Source organism: Podarcis erhardii (assembly GCF_964252035.2).
Source record: "Podarcis erhardii genome assembly, chromosome: 17".
NCBI lineage: Eukaryota > Metazoa > Chordata > Lepidosauria > Squamata > Lacertidae > Podarcis > Podarcis erhardii.
In genome coordinates, this window is record NC_138515.1 from 32,935,852 (window position 1) to 32,955,723 (window position 19,872).

Here is a 19,872-nt window from a genome sequence, read left to right on the forward strand (position 1 = left end):
CAACTGAATGTCTTGCTATCCCTTTGTGAACACAGCCCCGCCTGGATTTGTGTTTGGCTGAGGGGAGATGGGGACATTTCAAATTGAATACATCACCGCAAAAGATTAAAGCTTAACTTTCTAGTGAACTTTGGACTGTTTGTGCTGGTCTGAATGTGCTCTCATAACAAAACAGTTCTGCCACGCCACACACTAGCCTCACATTCCATAGTTCTGGAATCCCTCTCAGATGGTAAACTGTCAAAATAATTCAGGCTGTAACAAAATTATTTACCACAGATATGTCCTTCCTTAGTCTCCAAGGAGCTTGAGGTGGCTTATAGGGTTCCCCCCATATCATTTAATGCCAGCAACAGCCCTGTGAGGTAGGTTAGGCTGAGAGGCAGTGATTAGTCCAAGGTCACCCAATGATCTTCATGGTCGTGTGGGGATATGAACTCAGGTCTCCCAGGTCCTAGGCTGACACTCTAACCACTGCACCCACACTGGAATGCAGTGCAAAGCACACTGATTTATTTAAACACAAGCATTAGAATAAGAATAAGAGCATAATTCCCCTATAACAACGCATTTTTGCATGTTATTTTCAGGAACACCTGCATTTCATTCCAGCATATACAATTTTGTACACATCACTCGACTTGCAAAATTCAGAGAAGGGCAGATTTCGAAGGATGGTTGTGTTTCGGTTCTCATACTGTTTTGTAAAGTAGGTTTGCCTATAAATGGGAAATGAATCAAAATTCTCCCCCATTGTATGTAAATCTAACGGTTTATACAACTGCTGGTGCATCTGAACTAAGTTTTCATTTCTCCACTACATTTTCATTCTTCCTCTGGCTTGTGGTCTGTGTTATTTGCCTGCCATGCAGCTTCGTTTAATTTCCTGCATCATTAAAGAGGGAATTATTAGGAAAATCCAGGTCTTGCATGCTGCCCCCACTAGATGCCAGTATAGCTCTATAAATCCTTTCATGAAACTGGCATGACCATGTTCCTTATTCTGGTAAGCACATGGGGAAGTTAAGAGGGTGACCTTAACCTCAGAGTCTGCTTACACCCAGGGAAATCATCATCACGAACCTCTAGTTTAGCTCTTAAAATGGCTGGGGTGGGGAGTAGGTCATAGAATCATAGAATCATAGAATCCTAGAGTTGGAAGAGACCCCAAGGGCCATCGAGTCCAACCCCTTGCCAAGCAGGAAACACCATCAGAGCACTCCTGACATATGGTTGTCAAGCCTCTGCTTAAAGACCTCCAAAGAAGGAGACTCCACCACACTCCTTGGCAGCAAATTCCACTGTCGAACAGCTCTTACTGTCAGGAAGTTCTTCCTAATGTTTAGGTGGAATCTTCTTTCTTGTAGTTTGGAACCATTGCTCCGTGTCCGCTTCTCTGGAGCAGCAGAAAACAACCTTTCTCCCTCCTCTATGTGACATCCTTTTATATATTTGAACATGGCTATCATATCACCGATCATATCAGGTTGTAGAATCGTAGAATTGTAGAGGTGGAAGGGACCCTGAGAGTCATCAAGTCCAACCTCCTGCGATGCAGTAATCTCAAATAAATCACACAAGACAGATGGCCATCCAACCTCTGCTTAAAAGGAAGGAGAGTCCACCGCCTCTCATTTAAGTGTCTCACTTTCCAATTGGGACACTCTAGTTTTAATTTTATCAAAGATTTGGGGAAGAAAAGGACAAAGAAAACCTTATTTTAATACTCAGTCCCTTTACACCATTAAATACTAGGGGTGTCACTTGTCTTAGTCGCAGAAGGATCAAGCCAGAGTGGGGACCTCCAAAGTGATTTGGGGAGATTCAGATGTTAAGAAAAGTGTGCAGGCAGTGCGTCTGTAAATATTTCTCATCAAGGGAAATGCCAGGGTGGAGACGGGGGAGACGCTGTTGTTATTGATAGGTCTATCTTCTAACCAGAGGGAATGAATTGATCAGGGCTCACCAATCACATTGTTCTTGATTGCTCTGTTCACTTTGCTCCTTCTGCTAGTGGAAAATGCTGGACATTCTCGTTCTTCAGCCTCTGCGTATCCATTCCTGTCAAATCAGTTTTGCATTTATTTTCTGACTTTTGGTGCCAACTGAGCAGAAAAGAAATCTGAAGACCCCACCCCTAATTCACCATACTTCCCCAGCACCTCTTTGATGTATGCCGTTTTCATAATAAAAACATTACTCACAAACCCACAGGGAAGGAAGAAGTGAATCCCTCTGAATTCTCTCCTGCCACCTGCAAAATCAGCTTTGAATGTGCTTCACATACCCGTCTCCTTGAACTTATTTTTCTGTAATTTGGCACGGTTTTTTTTACCTCAGAATACCTCTAAGGTGCGTTATTTTCATTCAGAGATTAATTCAGCCCACAATTTCCCTCTGCCCTCTTCTTCCTCTGTGTGTTCTGGGAGACCAGGGAGAAGGGGAACTGGTCACAGCAATTGGGGGATCCTCCCAAGATTCTTCAGCAGCTTACCTAATCTCTGTCTTCTGGCCTCCCTCTTCTCCCGCCTCTGAGTCTGAACTACCCTGTGCCACAGCCTCTTCCTGCTCACTAGACTCTGTTGTCTCTTCTGCTTCTGACACCTCCTCCTCCTCCCAGTCTGCTCCCTCTTCTCCCTCTGACCATTCATCGCCATCCTACCACCAATCCCCTGGCTCTGAATCTGCTTCCCCCGGGGTTCCCTTGGGGGTTCCCCAGCTGCTGCCTCCTGCCAACTCCCCTGCATTAAGCCAGTCTATGCCACATGCTTTGAAATGTATTCTGCATTCACATTTTTTTCAAAAGCTGGTGAAAGGAAAGACCATTCAAGTTTGTCAAATGCTTTTGTTGCATCAAGTGAAAATACCACAATAGGTTCTGGTTTTGACTCCCAAATGCATTACGTTTACTACTCCGCATATGGAGTCTGCTCTGGAGCATTCACAGATGATGTCCATCTGGTTTCCTGCATTTCCCCCAGCCATAGCAGGAAAGGCAGTGCCGGATTTATGTATAGGCTAAGTAGGCTGAAGCCCAGGGCCTCTCAATCTAGGGGGCCTTGCCAGCCCTTCCTCTCCCCAGCAGGCAGTCTCCCCCCCTCCCAAAATTGCAAACCCAAGACTTCATGCAAGGGCAGGGCAACTTGGGCCTCTAAGTCTAGGTGGCCTCACCAGCCTGCCCTCTCCCCAGTGCCGCAGTCTCCCCTCTCCCAAAATTGCAAACCAAAGACTTCATGCAAGGGCAGGGCAACTCAGGCCGAGCAACTATTAGACTCAGGGCTAGCCAATGGGGCACAACTTGATTTATTTTTTTTGTAGGGCCCCAGTTCACAGCCAAAGTCTGCAAAATCTTATAAATAAAATCCATCTAGATTGCCCTGGTGCAGGGGCCCCCTTAGGAGCAGCCCATGGGGCCCAATTGCTCCAATTGCCTTAAGGTCAGCCCTGATGACACTGTGCAGGAGTTGGACTGGCAAGCCCTGCACCTTCTAGGTCTCTGGTGTCACCATTCAGAGTACAGACTCAAGGACTTGTTATGGAAATAAAGGGGGGCACTTACTGGAAATCAGTTTTGTCACCTCTTCCCCCCCAAACCCCGAGACAATGAGCCCAGCCACCTTTTATTCACAGTCGCATAAGCACTACACTACAGCATGGCCATAAACTTGTATGTTCAACTGCTGAAATATACACCTGTCAGAGCTGCCTCTAGGTCCCAGCTCACAGAGGACCAACGCCCGGTTGATGTAATGTACAAAAGTCTTTATTGAAGTTTAGTTTCCATTTCAAACCCCAGAGCGTGCAGCCCTACGTCTTGGCCCTAGACCGGCGAAGTCCCCTCTGAGTCACTGCCCCTTCCGCACCAGTTTAAGATCCTAGCCCGGCTCCACCTCCTGCGCTGTTCCTTCCTCCTCTGGGTCCTTCTGCCCCCTGGGGTTTCCTCTCTCCTGGACTCTTCTGACGCTGACCCCCCTGAGTCTTGCCCTTCCTTCCGGCGGGCTTTAGGACCTGGCTCCCTATCCGGGCTACCTGCTGTGCCGCTCGCCTGTACATTTGAACTTGGCGCGCGTGCCCAGCCGGTGACTTTCCTCTTGACCGTTTCCCCGCTCTCCGATGGAGGCGTGGCCAATCCTGACTCATCTCCTCCCTCTGGTGGTGAGAAGACTGGTCCCGATGCCTGGGACTCCTCCCCCCCACTACGCTCTGGTGGGGACGCTGGTCCTGATTTCCAACTGCTGCTCAGGGAGTCCCCGCTGGCCCCTTCCTTCTGGGGTTTCCCCCTTGGCACCCCCCTTGCCCTGGCCATCGGCGCTCCTCTCTGTGAATCTTCCGATTCGCTGGAGAGGCTCGTGGAATCTCTCTGACCACTGTCACTGCCTACACCCCCCTCGGATTCCTCCTCCTCACTCTCCATTTGCTCCTTCTCCTGTGTCTCTGCTCCTGAACCCCTGACAACACCCAATATGTAGCAATGGAGATTTATGTTACTGCTTTATGAATGAACACTGTGTTTTATGAATGGACTCTGTATTTTGTGAATTACCTAAGAGCCACCAATAGGGAGCTCTAGAATCTGACAGCTAACCAATTGGGTACTACCAAACAGCGACCCCTATTGCTGAAAGCAGGTAACCAGCAGGGAATGCTTCAACTCAGCCTTTGCACTGTTGACTGAGCACCCCCTGCTGTGCAGATAATGGAGAAAGCTTGTAAACTGTATCCCTTCTGGGATCCTGGCCAACTCTATTACGCTGGTGTAAACCCTGGAGCACCAGAAGCCCAGAATAGCAGCAAATAAAATCTGCTCATACGTCAGCAACTGAGAAGACTTGTCAACCAGTTCTTCCAAAGTCTTCCTAAATTATAAAGCTTCAAAATACAGGCCAAAAGAGAGCAGGTCTGGGAAGAGAGAGGCATACAATGGGCACCACCAGTGAAGAGACCCTGCTCTGTGTAACTCCTGCCCTGTCATTTGATAGAGTGCCCACTTGCCCTCCTTCTTGACATGGAATGCTCTCTATTGGAGTCTCCAGGTCCAGTACAAAGACCATAAGAAGGGAGAGCAGGGACCTTGAAGTTCCCAACAGCTGTTAATCAAGCAAGAACACACACAGGTCACCTTTGTCACAGTCAGGATGCCTATGTCCTGGCCAGGCCTGCACCCAATCTTGTTTTTGTACAATCTTGTTTGTCATCAGTAACCAAAATTATATTATCAACATATACAAGCAGAAAAGTTGTTTTCCTTCATTTGCAAGGAATCGTACAAAACTAAGTGGCACTAATAAAGAAAAGTTCCAGGGTGGGTTAATTGGTTCTGCAACTTCCATGCACATGACGTGTGATGCTAATTATTTACCCCAAGAGTTAAATGATAACTAATTAGAGGCAGCTACAGGAAAGCTATGAGATTCAGGTGCGGGTCAGATGCCTTGTCAAACCCAGCAGGTATATAAGAGGACGACTCAGCCTGCCCACCATTCTCCTAAAGAGGAGAAGCCGAGAGTGGAAGACTTGTGTACAGTACGCAGATCTGAAAGAGCCACAAAGGGTAAACCACCCAAAAGGTATGCTGAAGAGTTTGCTAAAACAGTCATAGCAGATACAGCTGTTGTTAGTAACTTAGAGAAGGTTTGGGAACCTTCAAGCTTCCAAGAGGTCCAAAGTTTAATCTCAGATGATGCTGAGCCATGGTTAAATGCCACGAAGGCTGAACTTGATTCCTTAGAGAGGAACAAGACATGGGAACTAGTTCCAGGCCTGAAAGGTTTACCAAGTTCAGTTATTGCAAAAGTTTTCCAGTCTTCATTTTATGCATTTTTTAAAAAATCACCATGGTATTTAACAATAATATCTTACGTCCTTTAGAGGAGAAATTGTGAATTGTAGAATTTTAAATACCCGTCATCATCCCTGGCTTCACTCAATTTTGTTCATAACACTCTTCCATTTCCTTCTAGTTGTGAGGGTGGGGGATGGGGAGGGGCCTCACAAGTGGAGTAGCCGAGGGCCTCTCTTCATCTAAATCCAGCCCTGAGGAAAGGGTTTAGTAACATGCCAAATATTTTGCAAAATCTCCCAGTATAACTGTCTTTCCCAGAAATTATAACAATTTTAAAATGTTTTACAACTGATTGTAATTCCTTTAATGTAAAAGGGCTATTCAGAAAATATATGTGATCCTGAGAAAGCACTTCCACACCTATTCCACCCAAATAATCTCAAAGTTTGGTGGGGCTGGGGTTGAAAGGATTTTTGGAATACTTGGTTAGTCTTAATTGTTATACATTTATTAGAAAAAGAAAAAGGATAGATGCATAAAGTGTTGAGTAACAGCTGTGGAACTGATTTTAAATTTTCTTTTAGTCCCTTCCCCCGTCCAATTCCAATGAGAGAACTGTCCAATTTTTCAATTTTAACTTTCATGTATTTGCAAGGAATGTAATGTTATTACAGTATTGTCATTGTCTTAATAACTTGGGGTGGGGGCTTGGCTTGCACTGTAAATTGTTCAATATTTTGTTTCAGTCCAATGCGTCCATTTACATTCATATTCTGGATCTCAATTTAGAAAACAGAGAAGCAAAGGCAACTCTGAATGAACAGGTTTACACGTAACTGGCATACATCCAATAAAGGCACACAAAGTGGGTGATTCCCCTATTATGTAAACTGTTTAGAGGTTTTGGTTTATTAAGCAGTTTACATATCTTGATAGAAAAATAGCTAAGTAGCTAAATAAATTTTAAAAAATAAAATATCCATTTCTATTGTTGGTAGCCCACAGATATTAGCAGGATTGGACAGGAGGCAGGGCTACTCTGTGCAAGATTGCAGTGGTAGTGTTAAGTTTTTATTTTCCTTTGTATGCCACCCTGATAATTTTATGAAACGGCTGCCTAAATAATAACATAAAAATATTTTAAATAAATAAACAAACCAAGAATGGCCTCATCAAAGAGAAAAGCTTCATGCTTGCCCAGAGAACCATCCACCAACAGAGAAAGGATGCATTAAGCCATTTTCCCGCTGGAGGGAAAAGAACATTTAGTGTTCCACATGGAAGCTCCCTTAGCTTTGTATCTTACATTCCAGGGCTGTATTTGCGTAGTCTGTTGTAAATAAAAGGATCGGGCTAGAAGAAGCCCTTTCCAGTACAGTGGTACCTCGGGTTACAGGCGCTTCAGGTTACAGACTCTGCTAACCCAGAAATAGTACCTTGGGTTAAGAACTTTGCTTCAGGATGAGAACAGAAATCGTGCTCCGGCGGCGCAGCGGCAGCAGGAGGCCCCATGAACTAAAGTGGTGCTTCAGGTTAAGAACAGTTTCAGGTGAAGAACGGACCTCCAGAACAAATTAAGTACTTAACCCGAAGTACCACTGTACTATCCATTTATTCTTGCTTATGCATTTCAAGGAATTATGTCATGGACCAGCATTCTCAACAGGAGGCTCAGGAGAAAATGCAAATAGCATCCCGTCCGGCTTGCAAGTGGTCTCCTATGTATTAACAACACAGAGTCCAGGACGGGAGGTAGGAGCTCTTCTCTGTTGCACCTTGAAATTAATCATGTTTACATCTGGCTTGAGACAATGTCAAGCAAAGATGTGTTTCTAGTTAAAAGTTTTAAGCTGCATCACAAAGGCAGAATGTCTATTAGTTAATAGCCGGTATCATTTTTCATGCCTTTTAAAGTCATAAATATTTTAAATATCAAAGCATTTTTCTTTGGTGTGTGTACGTATCTCTTTCTTCTAAGTGCCTTCCTGTAACGGCTTTCCTTTTTTCTCCTGCTTGACTCTGTTTGCCAGAGTTGATGCATGATGTAGTCTGAAACTTGCCATTTAGCTTTTACCTAGGCAAAATATTTCTGGCTACACCTACCCATATGTTTGATTGCTGTGGCTTTTATTTCCAATTTCTTCTCGTTCTTTAAAAGAGGAGACGTTTCGCAGATTATATAGCAAACTGATCCTGTGTATGCTTACTTGGAAGTAACTCCTGCTTATTCAGGAAAGCTTTACTTCCAAGTAACTGTCTATAGATTGACGCTTTAATCTATGTGTGATTATTTTTTTTAAAAAAAATGTTTCCATGGGGCTATGTTTCCTTAACTACTTTCTAAAGATATGCATCCCTTCTTTGAAATTAAACTTTTTTTTGAAATTAAAGGGAAATGTCCATATTTAAGAAAGACAAGCAGGGATTGAGAGAAATTTGCCCCCCCCCCAATTGCTTGACTCCTGTCATGAACATACACTGTTATTTTTTCCCCCAGAGATCTTAACACTTGGAGCACAACGACTTAGAAATATACCATATTTTTGGCTCTATAATACGCACCAGACCACAAGACGCACCTAGTTTTTGGAGGAGGAAAGCAAGAAGAAAAAAATTCTGAATCCCAGAAGCCAGAACAGCAAGAGGGATCTCTGCGCAGTGAAAGCAGCAATCCCTCTTGCTGTTCTGGCTTCTGGGATAGCTGCGCAGCCTGCATTTGCTCCATAAGACGCACACACATTTCCCCTTACTTTTTAGGAGGGAAAAAGTGAGTCTTATAGAGCAAAAAATACAGTATTTGCCCCTCCTGTGACCCACCCCCATTTCCCATCCACCCCTGCTGCCACGGATCTGGTGTGGTGGAATTTTGTTGTTAGCTGCTCTGAGTCCGGCTTCGGCTGGGGAGGGCGGGATATAAATAAAATTTATTATTATTATTATTATTATTATTATTATTATTATTATTATTAGACCTGGGGAAACTGCTGTTGGCATTTTCCAGCTGAATTATCTTACTAACCCAACTGGCATTAAATCAGGAGGAGAAACACCCTTTTTAGATGAGAATAGTGAGAAACATGAGAGGTATCCATTGTAACTCTCTCTTATGATGGGATAAGATTTTCCACCCTTCTCCGTATGAATTCCAGGGGAGGGAAAACGGAGAAGGATGTGTATTGAAATACAGGTTACAGCGGGACTCCTGTATCAAAGCAGTCTAGAGCCTCTGGGAGCCATTTTGAGTCATGAAACTCAGCACAAAAGAGCTGACTGATTTGTAGTAGAAGTTCTAAATTCAGCCTAGTATGTAGCAATAGGACCCAGCCATCTGTTTACCACCTGATGACCACAATGTTGCTCTGCGTTTCCTCCACAGACTTCCATACTGGGCCAATTTGAAGCTGAATTGGTGACATGTAAACATGTACTGTAGTTGAAGAAAAATTTTCCTAGGGCTGGCTGGTGCATGCATTGTGATTTTGCATAAGTATTAAAAACACCTAGTCATTGCCAGAGTTCCTGTGAGGAATCTCACGAGTTGGGCATGTGAAAATAATGGATAGGGGTTTGGTTAGTTGAGCAGGAGAGAGTATATTCTGACTGCTGCAGCCTGGCCAGAATGTGATCAGATTATCTGAGCAAGAGGATCGGTGAACAATCTGGCACTGATAATCAAAAACATGATTGGGAAACAGATGTAGAGCACTTTGGAGACTCTCCTTGAATATTGAACACAATGGGAAAGGGCTCAAATAATAAAACGGAGAGGATCCTGGCAAGAAATATAGCGTGCTGACACTTTTACGACCTGAGATGCTTACAATATACAGAAATGGCGTTTTGTTTGCTTTCCATACACAGCTTGATATCACATGCTCGGCTCTCTCCGCTGCCACTTGGAGTCAGGAAGGACAATATATTTTCTTTTCTAAATAGACCTAGTGATTCTAGTCAGGTGCAGAAAGCAAATAAATTACAGGAGACATTTTGTGTCTATTAATCAATTGGTTTGTCATCTTCCAACCCTTGATCCCCCATGAAAGAAAGTGGCAATGGGAAGGGGGAGGCAGGGAATAAGCAAGGAACCAAAGATGAGCTTATGTTCGCGGAAAATAGGACTCCAGCTTTGTAGCTTCCCTTTCAGGCATTGATGCTCCAGGAAGAAGCAGGACCCATGTGTGCATAACAGATATCTTTTGTTCCTTTTTTTAAAAAAGGAGATATTGATTATTGGATAGAGGAATAGATAAAACTGGTCACTGGTTTTAATAATGCATCTTAAATTTCAAGATCATAGGCCATGGTAGGGTGGCAGTGTTCATCTGACCTCCAGTCAGTTGTGCTCCTGCTGCTTACAGGCAAGGCATTAGTGAGGTCAACACAGTGCTAGCACAACAATAGGAGCACCAGATTTGCTGTATTGGTATTGCACCATGCCAACTTTGCCCCTCCTCCTATACCTCCTGGTAAGCAGCAGCAACATGACCCACTAGAGATGAAGCGTTTTCTAGCCTCATGAGGTGCTGTGGAAAATGTGTTGTGTTTGGGTAGCAAGGAAATAGGAAAGGAACAGTCAGACAACTTTTCACTGGTGCTACATAACACTCCACCACTGAGTCACTGAAGTAGGTAAACTACAGGAGCTCAAGAGGTCCAAAAAGCCCTCTTAGCTAACATTGTGTATTAACAGAGGGGTACCTTTTCATGAGGCTGCCTCTATGGTTTACTTGTGCATATGACTCCACTTCACTTGCTGGTGAGGGCACCTAGGAAGAATGATGGTTTCTTTCACTTAGGGCTTAACCCACACTTCCCCTTGTCCGAGTTCCGTGCAACACTGGGGAGGCTCGTCATGTACGCGTGACATCACACATGCAACACACACATGTGATGTCACATATGTCATGAGGAGAGTGAAAGGCCCAATGAGGCCCTCCACTACTATGAGGAGGCCCAGGGGGCCCCGGCCCCTCAAGAATGGGGGAGCTCATCCCCATACCCTACTTTGAAGGGCATAGAGTTGGCATGTATGCTCTTGTCCCACAGCTTTCGCTTGGGGAAAACCACTCTTTAGTGCTCAACCAGAGCAAACAACAATTCAGGTCGGCCCCAGATTGCCCTTTGTTCCCATTTATCACTAAAGAGCAGGTTTTCCTTTGGAAAGCAGCTGGGCAAGGGGGAAACCTCTTGGACTCATGCCTAGAAAAGGCAGGTCGAGCAGAAAAATGCAGAAATGTGGGCCAACCCTTAGTTGCTCTGGTAACTCAGTAGGAGGTGTATCAAGAATACAAACTCCAGATCATTCAAGGGGAGGCGCTTCTGATGCTTCTTGAAATATACTCGGAGTCTAGAGTGGATTTCATGCTCTTTATTGAGCTCATAGTGGTGAGGAGGAATGAATGAAAGTCCCCTCAAAGTATCTGCTTTATATACATTATTTACACAATGGGCTGCATGTGATTGGCTAATTCTGGAATTCTCCTGTAGGCCAATCAGGTTGTGGATTCACTTCCATCTGGAGCTGGATTGGGTGGCTCCTGCAGACCAATCATACTGCTGCATTGTTCTAGGACCAATCAGATTGCTGCATTTTGGATCCTATTGTTCTGGGACCAATCAGACTGCTGCATTTTGGATCCTATTGTCCTAGGACCAATCAGACTGCTGCAATTTGGATCCTATTCAACTCAGTACATAACACCTCTGCTGTTATCAAATCACTCTGGGAGAAATGTCTTCTCAATTGACCAGAGCAAACCCATGCTGGCCAGTCTGCACTCTGGATCTTATAAAGTAGGCCCATCAGCTTCCATAAAAGCGGTCCTGATCCACAGTTCCTAACTAAAACTGAGACTCATCCAGATTTCCTTTTTCACCATGTTTTCCAGGCACAGTCCTGCGTTTTAAAGTTTCTTGTCCAAGTGGTGTTTTTTTTCTTGTCCTGGAGCTTTCCCTAGAAAAATAATAATCTTGTTTTACCACTGAATTGGAGCAAATGGCAACGTGGACAACCCAATTGCAGTCAGTGGTAAAATACAGGTTTTCCTGGGGGAAGCGCCAGGATCCCCCCCCCAAAAAAAAACCCCACATGTGCTTGGGTGCAGTGTGTTGTTAAGGATATTGAGAAGCTGGAACATGTGCAGAGGAGAGAGGCCAAAATGACCAAAGGTCTGGAATCTAAGCCTTATGAGGAATGGCTGAGGGAGCTGGGTATGTTTAGCCTGGAAAAGAGGAGACTGAGAGGAGATATAATAACCATCTTCAAATATCTCAAGGGCTGCCAGATGGAAGATGGAGCAAGCTTGTTTTCTCCTGCTCTGGAGGGTAGGAATCGAACCAATGGCTTCAAGGTACAATAAATGAGATTTTGTTGTTGTTGTTTTAAAATAATAAATTTTATTAGTATTTTCCACACAAAAACAACAATACGAAAAATATCAAAAAATAACAGTACACAAAACACAAAAACTAGCATACAAAAGAAACACAAATCCATATCTTACAAGTTAATAATATAAACACTAAAAAGAAAAACAAACATTGACTTCCACAGCACCTCCTTTACCTCTCATTGTATCTTCCTGTTTTCCTTATCATCTCTATCCTAGCATCTATATATAAACCCCTCTTTCTTATCCTTTCACTTCACAAGGTTATTCCACTCAGCCAGATTTCTGTCCTCGAACCTTGGCTTTTAAGGTATTCATTTAGTGGTGAAAGGAGGAAAAGTAAAGCTACATTATATTAAGACAATTTACAGGACAAAAATTTTAAAAGAGGGAAAGGATTTGCTGAAATAGATAATAGACCTAGAATACAAAAAAGGGAGGTGTGAGGAGGTCAAGGAAATAAGCTAATGAAAGAATGGTAATGAGGAGATCTGATGCATTTTCTTTTTTGCGTTTTTGTTTTTGTTTAATGGGTTTTATTTTTCTGTCCCCCCCTTTTTTTATATTGTGGTGTGCTGTTTTGTTTTTGTTTAATGTGGTATGTTTATTTTTTCTTTCTGTAATTGTTGAAACTTTAATAAATATTATTTTTAAAAAATAAGGTATTCATTTAAGCAAGAAATGAGATTTTGACTAGAGTTTGGATTTGGAGTTTGGATTTGATATCCCGCTTTATCACTACCCGAAGGAGTCTCAAAGCGGCTAACATTCTCTTTTCCCTTCCACCTCCACAACAAACACTCTGTGAGGTGAGTGGGGCTGAGAGACTTCAGAGAAGTGTGACTGGCCCAAGGTCACCCAGCAGCTGCATGTGGAGGAGCGGAGACGTGAACCCAGTTCACCAGATGACGAGTCTACCGCTCTTAACCACTACACCACACTGGCTCTCAAACATCAGGAAGAACTTTATTACAGTAAGAGCTGTACGACAGTGGAACAGTCTCCCTCGGGAGATTGCGGATGCCCTTCCTTGGAGGTTTTAAAGCAGAGGTTGGAGGACCATCTGTCCTGGATGCTTCAGCAGAGATTCCTGCATTGCAGGGGGTTGGACTAGATGACCCTTGAGGTCCCTTCCAACTCTGATTCTATGAAAGCCCAGACCTGTGTCTAGGAATGCAACACAAAAGGCTACAGTGGTACCTCGCAAGACGAATGCCTCACAAGACGAAAAACGCGCAAGACGAAAGAGTTTTCCGGTTTTTGAGTCGTTCCGCAAGACGAATTTCCCTATGGGCTTGCTTTGCAAGACGAAACGGCTTGCGAGTTCTTGCGAGTTTGTTTCCTTTTTCTTAAAGCCGCTAAGCCGTTAATAGCCGCTAAGCCGCTAATAGCCGCTAATAGCCACTAAGCAGCTAATAGCCGTGCTTCGCAAGACGAAAAAACCGCAAGACGAAGAGACTCGCGGAACGGATTAATTTCGTCTTGCGAGGCACCACTGTATTTGGACGAGCCTCTCTTTCTTGTGCAAAAGAGCAAAGCATAGGTACTGACAGTAGCATCCAGAGTCTGCTTTTGTTTGCCTTGTAAGTTCTCAGCTATGTCTGGATGAAGACAGTCAAGGCAAGTCTTGGGATGTTGTCCCATTAGTAGCTCAGCAGGACTGGCTCCTGTTACAGAACACGGAGTGAAAGGTTGAGCTACGAGGAAGCTGGCAAGCCTGTTCCAATAATCGGCTTCGGGGCATCATTTGCTGTCTGCACCATATCATGTGCTGGAGATGATGAGGTGCAATGGTGACAGCTTGGATGAAGTTTCGGTCCACAAATTTCTTAAACTCAACTGATGTAAATGCAGACCCATTGTCAGAACTATAATACCTGGCAATCTATGCGCTGCAGATAACTGGCTCGGTGCTGCAATTGTTGCAACAGATGTTTGTGATGGGACTACGAGTACTTCAAGCCAATTTGAGCAGGAGTCATAGTATTGAGAAGGAACTACTATGTATATGTATCTATAAAAAAAAGGAACTGCTTTAAAATGGCAGTTCAATGGCACTGGACCACCTAGAAAAACAAAATGATTAATAAAATAGTGAATGGCAAATGCTGGATTTGTCCATATGTGGTAGTCACGCAGGACGTCAAGAGATTTACTGACAAATGGTTATTTCCTCCAGTAAAGAAATGTTCCAGGTAGAAATATGCATGAATCCATTACTAGGTATTATTAAATTATACACTGGGTAATACAAACATTGAAATATATCAAGTGCTAAAATTTATTATAATGACTTTTGCAAGAATATTATTTGCAAAGACTTGGAATTTGAGAGTCATTAAGTTGACTGGTATGTTATAAGCTTCTAAAACAACATGAGGTGGAATGAATGAATGAAATCTACAGTTCAATACATAAAAAGAACTAAATATATGGATTGAGTGCATGTCGTAGGATGTAATTAATCTTAGGGAGAAATTTGGTATAATCAGAAAATATTTGAATGACTATACGAAGTTTCCCTCTTCCTTTGGTTGTTGTTTTCAAAATAACTTAATTATTTTTTTCTAAGTTTCTAAGAGTTTTCATGTTGTGCATTTAAAGAACTGAAAGAACATACATTTTGATATTTATCTGAGGGGGAGGAGAGAGAGCTAATTGAATACATTAAAAATAAGTAAAAATAAAAATACGTAATTCAATGTGGGTACCATGTTGCACTGAAATGTGGGCCCAGGCCAGGGAAAGTTTAAAATGAATTTTCTATGAGATGATGCCTTCTGGTTCACTGCTAGAACTGCCACCTCCAGAATGGGGGTGGCTGACATCTGGGAGTTCCACAAGCAGGTTTTCCAGATGCTCTTAAATTCAAAACAGCATTGCTACATGTGGCGCTGCATCAAATGTGTGTGCATGCGCTCGCCATTTTAATAGGTGTGCAGCAGCTGGCGGGGCATTATCTAAATAGAGCTGCTCTCTGTATTCTAATTCCAGATGAGGAAACAGTCACAGAATACAAGTTTCCTTGTTTAGATCAGAGGTAGCACAGACCTGGCACCCGAAGCACTTTTATGGGACCAGCAGTATCCTCACAATTTTAGTAAAGATCTGCCAATGAAATGTAAATTAGTCTACAAGTGTACTTCATGTGGCTTGTACTGTTTTCTTGCCAGTAGTTTGGAAAAGCAAGAGGCCGCTACAAATCTGCCTCTTGAGGAGGTCTTTCAGAAAAAAGTATATTATTTCCTCAGCCAATTATCTCCCGTCATCTGATCACATATGCTCCATATCTTACTTCTAGGTGGTGCCAACTTTATACCATCTCCACCCCCCATCATTCTGCCCGGACACTGAGGTCCAGCTCCAAGGGCCTTCTGGTGGGTCCCTCACTGTGAGAAGTGAAGCTACAGGGAACCAGGCAGAGGGCCTTCTCGGTAGTGGTGCCCGCCCTGTAGAACGCCCTCCCATAAGATGTCAAAGAAATAAACAACTACCTGACTTTTAGAAGACATATTATTATTAATAATATTTGGTGTTTTATTGTGTTTTTAATATTCTGTTGGGAGCAGCCCAGAGTGGCTGCGGCAACCCAGTGAGACAGGTGACAAGTAGACAGACAGACAGACAGACAGACAAATAGATAGTCCATGAAGTGGTTGGGTTGTCCCCTGTCCTCAGGTAGTGTCTGGATAATATAGTAGGCTTTGAGATTATGGAAGTTGGTTGTCCTTGTTCTAGATTAAGAGAAAACAGAATCTGTATCAGGATGTACTGGTGATCTCTGGGTAATTTGTAGCAGATCTTTCTGACTCCCAATTGCTGAACAGCCAAATGACTTTTTCTCTTGAAATTAGGCTGCTAAAATAAAGAAAGCTGGCCGGGAGCGGGCTTTTGTATGACAGGCCTATGAACTCAGGTCAGTTGTAGTTCTGAAACCAGTTCCTAGGCTCAGAAAGTTCACAGAGGTGCCCCATTATTTATTTTGAACTGTATGTCTTTTGCACCCAGTTCTATTGTTGGTGGATCTTTGGGTCCTGGTAAAGAACAAAGAAGGCTGATCGCCAAAGAATTGATGCTTTTGAATTATGGTGCTGGAGGAGACTCCTGAGAGTCCCATGGGCTGCAAGAAGATCAAACGTATCCATTCTTAAGGAAATCAGCCCTGAGTGCTCACTGGAAGGTCAGATCGTGAAGCTGAGGCTCCAAGACTTTGGCCACCTCATGAGAAGAGAAGACTCCCTGGAAAAGATCCTGATGTTGTGAAAGATGGAGGGCACAAGAAGAAGGGGACAACGGAGGACGAGATGGTTGGACAGTGCTCTCAAAGCTACCAGCATGAGTCTGACCAAACTGTGGGAGGCAGTGGAAGACAGGAGTGCCTGGCGTGCTCTGGTCCAGGGGGTCACGAAGAGTTGGACATGACTAAACGACTAAACAACAACAACAAAAGACAAAATAGACCAGACAAGCCCTGGTCTAGATGCTACCTGAGATATTTTATGTTCAGTATTGGCAATGGGCCAGCAAAGTCAGACACGGGTTCATTCCATTCATTGCTCACTGAGAAGACAGTCCTCCAAACAGCTACACTGTACTTTTGCTGCCATCTTTCTATTCTATTCTATTATACCCAACTTTTTCCTCCTGGTAATCAAGGCTGGGTTCCTGCCGGTTAGCATTGCAGCGGACCCTACTTTGAAATAAGATGCCTGAGAGTGGTTGACACCTGTGGTGCTTTGGCTCTTGGGGGAAAATGGTTAACCTTGAAGAGAAGTCTGGGAGAGGGGAACACTTTCATGTTTTACAGGATGGTGGAGTTCCCTTTGGTTCTTCTAAAAAGTATTAGCAAAGGTCAGATTAACAAGTCAACACTGAAACTGGAGATGAGCAAGATTCCTCCAACTGAGGCAGAAAAGAAAAGAAAGAGGGAGGGGATTGGGTGTGGGGATGAAAAGCTCGCAACGCAAGCTGGCTCTGATCCTTTCTCCCTGGTTGGGCCTGGGGCATACTTGATAAGGTGAAGGGAAATTGTAAAATTAGACCTGGCAACCTTCACAGAGAGGCCCAGCGCAAGCCCCTTGGCCTGAGGGAAGCTGAGAAAGTTGAGGAATTGTGGGGGAAAAGGATCTTGGCAGCCTAACTTCCTGTGGCGGCATCCAGGGCTAATTAGTTTTCAGTGTTCTGTGTGTGTTTGAATGGAAACGAGCCAACACTGAGAGGCACTAGATGAGGAAATCAAAACCACATGGGCTGCAAAAGAAAGAAGAAGAAGGAGGAGGAAAAAGGGGGTGTCCTTTTTAGCTACATTTTCCTTTTTCAGGAGGGGGCGGAGGTGGGACCGTTTCTTTTCATGAGCACTAAATCACCACCGCTCCCCTGTCTATCACATCTCACATCTGCCTCAGAACTCATTAAACATCAAAAGGCGGCTCTATCAGTTCTGCTTAGTTAGAAGTCTGAGTTACTAGAAGCCTAACCAGAGAAGATTTTGTATGTTTTTAATAATAGCTTAAGGAACTTCTTAGCACTCTATAAATTACTTAATGCAACAAACTCTTCCTGTGGACCAGCAAATGTTTTACAGAGAGGGTAAATGCTGCCTTAACACGCTTGTGGTGAGCCCACAGCCATAGATGGACCAGTTCAAATGAAGCTTTAATTCATAGTCCTTTCCAGATACAGTATTTTATGCGCATGGGCACATGTGTGCGCGCATGCTCACATCCTTTTCAGAATCTCAGAGGCTGATTGTTATCCATGCTTCTTCTTCTTCTTCTTCTTCTTCTTCTTCTTCTTCTTCTTCTTCTTCTTCTTCTTCTTCTTCTTCTCCTTCTTCTTCTCCTTCTTCTTCTCCTTCTTCTTCTTCTTCTTCTTCTTCTTCTCCTCCTCCTCCTCCTCCTCCTCTTCCTCCTCCTCCTCCTCCTCCTTCTCCTTCTCCTTCTCCTTCTCCTTCTCCTTCTCCTCCTTCTCCTTCTCCTCCTTCTCCTTCTCCTTCTTCTTCTCAGTTTACTTTTTCCTAACTACATGATGATGTTGCAGTTAACATCTTACCTCTCCCCATTCTTCTAAATGCTCAAAGGTAATCTGCAGAACGGGACGTGGGTGGTGCTGTGGGTTAAACCACAGAGCCTAGGACTTGCTGATCAGAAGGTTGGTGGTTCGAATCCCCACAACGGGGTGAGCTCCCGTTGCTCTGTCCCTGCTCCTACCAACCTAGCAGTTCAAAAGCACGTCAAAGTGCAAGTAGATAAATAGGTACCGCTCTGGCGGGAAGGTAAAGGGCGTTTCCGTGCGCTGCTCTGGTTTGCCAGAAGCGGCTTAGTCCTGCTGGCCACATGACCCAGAAGCTGTACGCTGGCTCCCTCGGGCAATACAGCGAGATGAGCGCCGCAACCCCAGAGTCGTCTGTGACTGGACCTAATGGTCAGGGGTCCCTTTACCTTTAATCTGCAGAACAGAACTGCCATGACCACACAATGCAGTTACTTCTGCTGGTTAGCAGGCAGGCTAAGGCAGAAGTTACATGTAATATGCTGCTGCATAATTTCCCGCCCCCCCCCAGCTTTTTTTCTAAGAGGCTCTAAACTGGGTAGGAGATATTTTCCCATTCAAGAATGTTGTCTCACTCCAATCTGCTTTTCCACATTGAAGTGAAGAGATACGGATGCCCCCTTGAGGAGCAGAGCAGCTGGGGGATTCTGAGTCAAAAAATGGCCAGAGGTGAATGGGTAAAGCAGTCCCTCACCACCACTGGTCCAAAGCTCAAGGCTGCAGCCTTCTGTGGCCACTGTTTATTTAAAAAGAAGTTGGGAGAAGCTTACACATGACTGCTTATCATGTGTAACTGGCCAAGGAGTGTCTATAAATTATGTATTATATTGTTGTTGTTTAGTCGTTTAGTCGTGTTCGACTCTTCGTGACCCCCTGGACCAGAGCACGCCAGGCACTCCTGTCTTCCGCTGCCTCCCGCAGTTTAGTCAAACTCATGCTGGTAGCTTCGAGAACACTGTCCAGCTGTTCCCTCTGTTCCCTCATGAGGTGGCCAAAGTATTGGAGTCTCAGCTTCAGGATCTGTCCTTCCAGTGAGCACTCAGGGCTGATTTCCTTCAGAATGGAGAGGTTGGATCTTCTTGCAGTCCACGGGACTCTCAAGAGTCATGGATCACTGCCTTGCCGTGGCGAAGGGGCTTGAATAACTCAGAGAAGCTATGAACTACACTGAGCAGGGCACCCAAGATAGACAGGTCATAGTGGAGAGTTTTGACCAAACGTGATCCACCTGGAGGAGGAACCCGCAAGCCACTCCAGTATCCCTGCCAAGAAAACTCCATGGACAAAGACATCAGGCATGTATTATATTAATAATTATAATATAAAATAATATGTAATGATGTGTGTTGCATGAAAAAGAGAGAGCCTTGTGGCTGTTTAATGACATTGTGTTGTTTTGTATTGAATATAGGCCAGATGCTCATTTTAAAAGTCTAGGAAAGTATTCAGACAATTCAGTATGAATTTTCAGATCGCCCAGTGCCTCTTCTCACTGACGGCAATTTCCGTGACTAAATGCTTGCTTTCCAAACCACAGCTGTTCCTAACAGAGACACAAGAATCGTATTGTTATTTGCACTGACAGCCCACATGCAAACGCCATGGCAAGCTGAGGAAGGAGTCCCGGAATGCAATGCAAGCTCAGCATCT